Below are 8671 nucleotides of genomic sequence, written 5' to 3' on the forward strand. Positions count from 1 at the left end.
AAGGACTGGTCAGCTTCTTCACTAGGCCCCTCAGACTGAGTCAGGGATCAGAGCAAAATAGCTTGTGCACTATAGAATGGGGTCAGTGTGCGGTCAACCCGTAAAAATTTGAATTGAATTAGCCTAACTTCTGACGTTTGAGCGCATCACTGTAAAAATAATTATTATTATTTAAAAAATAAAAACACAGACCGAAGGACAAGAAACTGCCCAATTCCAGAGGATGCTGTAAACCTCAGACAAATAGGATAGGCAGTGTAGACAGTGAGAGATACAGCCTCTCAGCTTTCTATTGGCAGCAGTGCCACGTACAGCTTACTCTGTTTGTTTTAAGTGCCATATACCCGTGCCAGGGTATGGATTTGTACTTTGTGATTCATGGGCAGGTCAAAGATTTGGTCTAGCCACAGTGGCAATGTGTTGATATGGAGAAAGTGCTTGCCTCAGCCCATCGCACACATTTTATTTATGACTGGGCTAGAATAGATAATGAGAAAACAATGAATTGATCTTTTCTTACATGCTTAAAACGATCAATAAGGTTTGATACACATTCATATGCATAATTTTCAATTAATAAGACAATATGATAATATGATAGTGTGTTGCATATCTAATAAATGTATATTTCTTGTTTTTAAGGTGTTATAGAGTTTGCACTTCTTTGTACTTGCAAGTAAAATATTATTACTGTTTCAGGAAGAAAAGATTAAAACCAATAATTAAAATGGTTTTCAAAAATGTATTTTCAAACCTGTTAAGAAAAGCTTGCTCAGCTTTTTATGAGAATGAGTAGTTTGACAAACCAAGAAACAAAAGAAAACAAGTGAATATAAATTGCCTGATTAAACCTGCTCCTTTGAGGTATACAGCTGATTTAAGAAGGATTAGAAGAATATATTCATTACCAAAATAAAATCAAATAGAAAGAATAAAAAGTGTAAATAATAAAAATGTCAAAGACAAACAAGAGAATCAAAAATAAACTGTGGCCGGGGTGACAGAAAGGGAAGGCATCAAAATACTTCTCCTAGCCTCGAGGTAGAGCAATGTTGCTATTAAGGGAGGCTCCTTGAAGAATTATGCAAAGATTCATAAAGCTAATGTCAGTAGTAGAGCATTCACGGTTTTCAGCATCATGTGTAGCCAGCTCATCTGTATGTGGACTGATCAGAAGTTACATAACTGTGTTAAAATACACCCCAGTCACATGTTGCATTCAGCCCTGGAGCTAGATATCCCAGTGTCACTTGAATTGTACTGGCAGCTTTTCAGACGTTTACACACTGCCATTAAGGATTCAATTGTGATTCTCTGCCAGGCAGGCAGCACTCTCTCCATGTGAACAGTCAGTGGAAAAAAGGGCAGGGCTAATTTTCCTTGGAATATAGCACATGTGACTGACTTCTGCGTCTGAGAAAAGAAACAGCCCTTTAAAGTAATACCACAGTGCTGAGTCTAAGGCCGTAGGATCCTGCAGACTCCTCCTGCTGCTGAGGCAATGTTCACTCTCCCCTTGCCTGGTCACTAACCTTTTATCTGCCAGGGAGCACAGGATGATCTTTCCCGCACTGACAAACAAGGGCTGATGGCAGACGTTTTGGACCCACTGCGCTACAGCAGATGTTTGTAATGTATGTTGCCAGAGTAATGAGTTAATTAACGAGGACTTCCCTGGCAGTGTTGTTTGTTTTTTATACACCCCGTGTTTGCCATTTTCAGAAAATGCATGTCACTATTCATAGGACAACGGGAATAAAGTTGTGGTACTCTCAGAATTCACTGCTTCATCTAGGACACTATGGATAAGGGTGCCATTGTCTCTATTATTACTACATTAATAAACCACCTGCTCTAATTCCTGACCTTGAAATAAACAGAGGGAGATAAATGAAAGAATGATTAAGTAACCCAATCTTTGTATAGTATATTTCTGATTTTGAAGGAAGGGTAACTGTTTCAATAATTTAAATAAAATCAAACTTGTAGTGAACATTATTCATGTTTGAGAGCTTGGGGACATTAACAATTGGAGTTCCTTACTAGATCAAACTAAATTGCACATTCTAAAAAGATTATCTCAATCTAAATGTGCATTCTTTAAAACATAGCAAACCTTTTTCATGAAATGTGATGAAACACATGACTGAGCTCTCATTCAGAATTAGGACAACAACATCAGAGCCTCCACAGGTAGGTCGGGCTGAAACAGCAGAGTCATGATTTGTGAAGTAAAAGTCCATTAAGGGAGCCATGATTTGGTCAGATCCTTGTGTAATTGACTCATACATCCAAAGACCACAGGCCCTTCAGCAACCACTACAATTTTGAAAATGTGAAGAGGGATCTGCAGTCTGTGAAAAAAAAAAAAAAAAAAATCTTTTTAGGTGACAGATACAATATCTTACTGCTTTGCTCATTTCTGCTTTTCTAATAGATGCACATTGATTATGCAGGAGCTTTACTAATTTAGTACTGAAGTGCTCATGAAAAGCATTACTTCCCCAACATTAACTGAGGATTGTGTGACAATTTAACACAAATACTTCATGCAGTTTGAAAAGTCTGCAGTTTAAGCATTGCTTTTTTTATGAACTACATATGGCCTGAATTGTCTTCTGCTGCTTTAGCTGAAGATTTGTATTTACAAGGATTTAGTCAACATCAGTTGTCCAGATTACAGGGGGATACAAGTAAATGGGAAATGGTGGGGGGGTTAACAGTTGCTCCTGTTTAACAATTCAACAAACAGGAAAAGGACATTGGCAATGTCTAACTGAAATTCTTTCTTAGACCTGCTATGGCAATATAACAATATATGTACCTTGTTCTGTTAAACTTACTGGCAGTGGATGTTAGTTTGCTGCTGTTTCCAAAACCACTTCAGTTTTATTGCAAGAGCTGGTTAATTGTAATACATATATTTCATGTACAGTCTCCCAACCCAAAAATGTCTCTAACAACCCACAAACCACCATTTAAATGAGAGCTTAATTGAATTTACAGAAACACTAAAAAGTCTAAGACCGCTAAACAGAAAACAGCAAATAGAAACTTCTTACAGTACAGTGAAGTGAGGCAAGCCAGCTCTTTGGTGAACTGGTTGTAAAGACCATCAATGTCAACACAGTAACCCCTGTTGGTTCCCACTAATGACCCCTGGTTTGCATTGCTGACCATTAAAATTCATCACATGCCACACACCAGACCGGCCGCTTACAACAGCGGACTGCTACCACTGCGGGCTCAAGTCACAGATTAATTCACCACTCCGACTGTGTAATGTGCTAAATCTGAATGTCAATACGTAATTAACACATTGCAAAACGTGTCGATGATGGGTGAACCTGATTAGGCTTGGATTTTAAGGTTCGTCAGTGTGACCTTGTGACGCAATGCAACAGTCACATTCAGCTGGGAAAAACACCAATAAAGGAGAGGAGTAAAGCAGGAGGTGGTATACTGATAAACCAAACTAAACCTGCACTGTTTCTCTTCAAAGAGCTGGGAAATGCTCCCAAAGAGGCGGGGCAGACATATGATCCATCAGCACTAACCTGGGGGCTGATCTTTATGGCATAAACTGTTTGAAATTAGTATCATCATCAGAAGGGGGATTGGCTGCTGTAACTGCATATTAATACATTTTAATCTTTAATTAGCCTTAGGAGGTTTAAAAGACGTCACTAGGTGGTATTTTTAGATGCAAAAAAGGGGGGGGGGGAATCCTGCGATTAAAAAAGGATGGCGTTTTTTCACTGTGGAAGGAAAAAGCAAGATTTTCTGTTTTGGTTGACTACCAACACAGCATGACCTCTCCCCACTTCGCAGAGAATGTAAGAGAGCATGGAGAAACCATATTTTTATGAATGAACGAGTGAAAAAAGAGCAATCTTTCATATGCTGCAGGCTCCCTTGCCTGAATCATCCATGCTCTTTGAAAAAGCTCTTAGAAAATCTCAGCGCCAATTTTCATCCCTGACTCATTATGCTCCTGACAATACGACACTGAGATGCTCACTTGCTGCGTTTCACCAGGAGGGATCTGCTACGAACAGGTTCTTGTGTTCAGTGATGTCCTTTGAAGAGCAGTCAAGGCAAGGGAGTCAACTGTGGCAGGGAAATGCATGAATTAGGATTTATACAGCAGATTCTGTAAATTAACTCTGTGACCCACCCACCAGTCATACATTACAAACCCAGTGGATGACACTCTTCTACCTAATGGAAATCATCTATCAGATACAGGGAGTTGATGCTTTGTATTAATCCAGGCCACAAACTAGCCTTTTGGAGCACCATTGGATTGTGCCTGAGAGACCACAGCATTTCCATTTAAATGGTCTGAAACATCTTCAAAGGAAACAGACCTGGGGAACAGTTCAGAGCATATCATGAAGTCTTTTTTACATAGTTTGCTACTACCTTACACAGGCTGATGCATCTCCCAATTAAGTGCTAAATATTACATTGGTTCTTGTGCTAAATAAACTAGCTCTCCTACTACAGCTTGCCGGGTAGGGGTATCACACTCCCTTGTGCTAAACATGCTTCTTATGTAGACTTGCTGTGGCTGTTTTCTGCTTATTTGTGCAATTTAGCTCTGAATAATGTAAATCAAAGGGATGGGATTTATTGTGTCCTTTTTTTCTTACATCGACACAGACCGTAAATTGGAATGGCAGCTTCTGTTTCATGCAGAGGGCACTACACGTGCTGCCCCCTCCATGACACTGCGCTTAACAGAGAAAATATGCTTTCTCATGGAGTTTGTCAATCACAGCAGGAAATAAACTCAACACAGGAGCCTGTCATCTGAGAGCGTTGTGGTCTGAGAAAGGGAGGACGGGGGATGGTCACTGCTGCTGAGTGAATGCCAGTTTCCTATTCCGTAACAGGACCCTTACCTCACAGTGTTGCTGTTTCCAGTTATCCGAGTCATGACTGAGTTTGGACACAACATTCTTTACCAGGGAGCTGCACAATTGCCTATTACTTGAGACACACAACAGTAAAAGGTAATCCAGTTTGCTGTGTAGGTTTGATTTAAATGTAGCTCTATACAAACTACTCTCTGAATGCCCAGCTTAGACTGAAAAACTAATTTGAACCAGAGAGCTATGTATACTGACCTTGTGCAGACAGGTGCAACGATCTCATCTGACCCACTGTTACATTGCACAGGAATTCATATCTACTGTTCACAGAATATGGAAAAGTTGTGTGTGGTATTTTTTTAAAATTTATTTTTATTTAAACAGGAGAATACACCAGCTTATTACGAAGAAGCTTCAGGCCTTCCCCTTAAGCCATCCAACATGTATTTGAAAACCAGACAGGTTTGCACTCAGTAGTTAAACTGTCTGGATGGCATCTCAGCTTTGTAAACATCACAGCCTTGTCTGTTGCGAAAGGGCCCTGCCTTTACACGTGAATTTTTTTCAGATCGAAAGGGAAGGGGAAAAAATAGAAAGACAGAAACAAACACTCTGTCCTTGCTGGCGTTTTGCATTAATAATCATTTTCAATTAAAGAAGCCGGAGTTTGAAAGGGAGAGGATGTGGGCGGGTGTCTCCTACTTCAGCTCACGTTTTTCTGTGTGGGGTTATGACTCACTTGCTTCAGGCTCCACATCCTCATTTGGCCTCTTACCAGAACACTTTGGAAAGCAGCAACCAAAAGCCTGCATGAGTCACTAGCTGCGTCTCCTCTCGTGTTTATCTGCTTCATTCACATGCTGCCTCCCTTCTAGAATCCCTCTGAAGCTCAGAAGAAAGCACCATAAAAACTTAAGTGACAGGGGACATGACTTGTTTTTATTTTGGGAGTGTGGGGAGGGGAAAGTCTCAAATGTTTTCCTGGTGGCTTGTATGGCCCTGGCTTCGAAAAAGAACAAACAAAATCAACATAAAATAACTGAGATGACAAAACAGGAGGACAAGCAGATAAAGGAATTAAATGTTCTTGGTTGCCAAATGTAACAGCTTTGCAACACAACGAAAGGTACAGCAAACAGAGCAGTACAGTTAGTTCAACCACGGGAAGCCTGAAATCAGAAAGCAGGTATTTGACAGGAAGGCTTTGAACAAAATTATCAGTCTCAAAGTAGAGCTGATAGTATAGGGTACACACTCCACTATGATTCTCTGTAACCCAGTATCATTTATGCTTGATTTGATACCTGCCACACTTAGGAACATTTTAATATTTTATTTGAAAGGTACATTTTGTAATGAAAGATAAGCCAACATAAACTATTATAAATGTTGCCACAGGAAGCTCTCAAACATGGGAGGTCAGGGACGAAGGTTTAACAGTACCTGTTCATTGATCGATGAAGAGATATTGCGTGGTAAAAGATACAAAATAACCTTGTCAAAGATAGTATACTTCATATTGTAACATCTTATCATATTTGGCAATTACAGGTATACTTAAACAGTGTCAAACTTGTGTGTACATTTCTGGTAGTAAACTTATTTTTATAATGTCTTTCAGGATAATTGTTTAGGGCTTGTTCTAGCTAACAGCTAAAAGTATAATGTTGGGTGGGGTTAGTTCAAATGATCTAAAAAAAGAGCCAGTCAGTTGTGAAGTTAAATCATATTAAAACCACTTGCCCTGTCCATCAAAACAATGAATTTCCATGTTGAAAGCCCTCTGAAAGGACATAAGGTTTAAATGATATGTTTTCCTGGGATACAAAAGCTTTGCTTCTATTTATACAGCTAAAATGAAAAGCATTGAAATTACAGTAATTTGAAATGTCTTGAGCATATGCCAACTTTTTCTTAAAAATAAATAAATCTGGTTTTGAACTTGGATTGCAAATTGATAATTGACACAGACAGCAGGTTTTAGGTTTGGTTTGTGTCAAACACCTTCCTGGCTAAAAACAGAAACAGTTCTTGTTTTTCGTTTTTTTTCCATAATCTCAACTGAATGGTATCAGATTGATAATTATTACAAAAGTAACCTACCCCTTAAAATGATTTTATAAGGAAGACATTTATTTCCTGTCATGACTTTTCTCATGCCTCTTTCTTCACTGAAGAAATGTACTTTATTCAGAATCTTTCTGAAGTTACAAAACAATACAGCACCCAAATGTGCCCGACCACACTTATTAACAGCTTCTGTAACCTGATTACTCTGCAAAGTAGGGTAACCCAGAGCATGGAATGTTCTAGAAGACTAAAAGAGTCATAGGGGCATTGGAAGGTTTGTTTATATTAAAAGATCTTAATATTGAGATCTGCACCAAGTGAGTCCCTTACTAAAACTATCTTTAATGTATTTGAAATGTTGTTTCATTTCCATTTATCATTGTATTCACTGGGTAATGCTATATCATACCACCATAATACACTAATTTACAATAGCAACTGCTTGAAAGGGTTTCTTTTCAGCCTATTAACACTTATGAACATTTTCCATATCACATCAGAATATTATCAGACTGCTTTTAGGCACAGTGACAGCAAGATTACTTTTGCTTACTATTCAGGAGGAATGTATAAAGTCTGAAAGTACCATCTAGTTTTACCCAGACAAACTTAAAAATATTTTGGATGTTTTTTAATTTATTATTTTATTTTATTTCAGTTAATGCTGATTAGAAACAAGCAGAGAACCTACGATTGCTACTATATATCACCACAGGAACTATACCACTAGTAAACCCAGGTTCACAGTCTTGCTCTTGATCCCTTCCTCTGCTAAATCCCCGCATTCAGTTTGATTAGAAACTGCAGAATCTCTAAATGCAACAGGGACAGAGTTTGTGAAACAGGTACAGCTAGGCTGTCTCTAAGCGACTTTATTTATCCTGTAAATAGTGCAGGCCAGGAGGAGCGCGGCGCACCTGCGCGGCGGGGATGCACGCTGTACCCGGACGTGGGTGGGAGCCACATTCTTATTCTTTCTTTCTTTCTTTCTTTTTCACGGGTCGTTGGCTGGTTACCCAGTACATCACGCCGAGGAAACAACTGCGACTTAAAAAGCACATGTTCCCCGGCGGCAGAGCACGATGCCAATGCCAAACGACAGTGATGCAAACTGAACTGCGTTATACTTACACATAGAGTAGGCAGATAGTGGAACAAGACTGATCTGCTGTGCGAGTGCCGGACATCCTGGTCTTGAACCGACACCTTTAAACGTTTTTGTGGTTGTTGTTGTTGTTGTTTTTTAAGTGGCATCATATGTGCGTCCGAACTGCGCGTCCTTTTTAAAATGTATTTTCTTCAACTATGCTCTTCCCCCGTGCACCACTTAGAGCAGCCTGCAGTTTAGGAACAATTGTCATGCGTATGCCACTATAAACATGCATGCGTTACGTTGTCTTTCAATTGGGAAGCCCAGGGCAACGTGAACACATCACGTTAATCGATGAAGTCCTTGGGGTGTTTATTGATAAAGGTGCGAGTGGTGTCAGCTCTAACGCATCGCGGGAGAAAGTTCGCTCCCGTGAACAAAGAGCGCGCGCCGCCGCACCGAACCCGGTCCCCGTGTCCGCGTGCGTTCGCAATTTACATTGATTTGCATATGGAAGTCGCTCTAGCCTATCAGGGGCGGACGGGCCGCAGCGCAGAGCCCATTGGTCGGATCGGGGTCCGGCAGCGCCAATCGGCAGCCCCCGCACGTCTGCGCCCGCCCCCTCAGACACGTT

General features: G+C 40.1%; 1 long non-coding RNA gene across 1 annotated transcript; it reads right to left on the minus strand.

The window, feature by feature from the left end:
* Nucleotides 1-302: 302 nt before the first annotated feature.
* On the minus strand, nucleotides 303-8574 carry LOC136748224 (uncharacterized). The gene is made up of 3 exons (XR_010816567.1): nucleotides 8079-8574; nucleotides 4022-4110; nucleotides 303-2354 (listed from the first exon to the last, which is right to left on the minus strand). It is a non-coding gene; the product is annotated as an uncharacterized LOC136748224 (long non-coding RNA).
* Between the last annotated feature and the right edge of the window lie 97 nt (nucleotides 8575-8671).

The sequence above is a fragment of the Amia ocellicauda genome, chromosome 4 (genome assembly GCF_036373705.1).
Source record: "Amia ocellicauda isolate fAmiCal2 chromosome 4, fAmiCal2.hap1, whole genome shotgun sequence".
Lineage (NCBI taxonomy): Eukaryota > Metazoa > Chordata > Actinopteri > Amiiformes > Amiidae > Amia > Amia ocellicauda.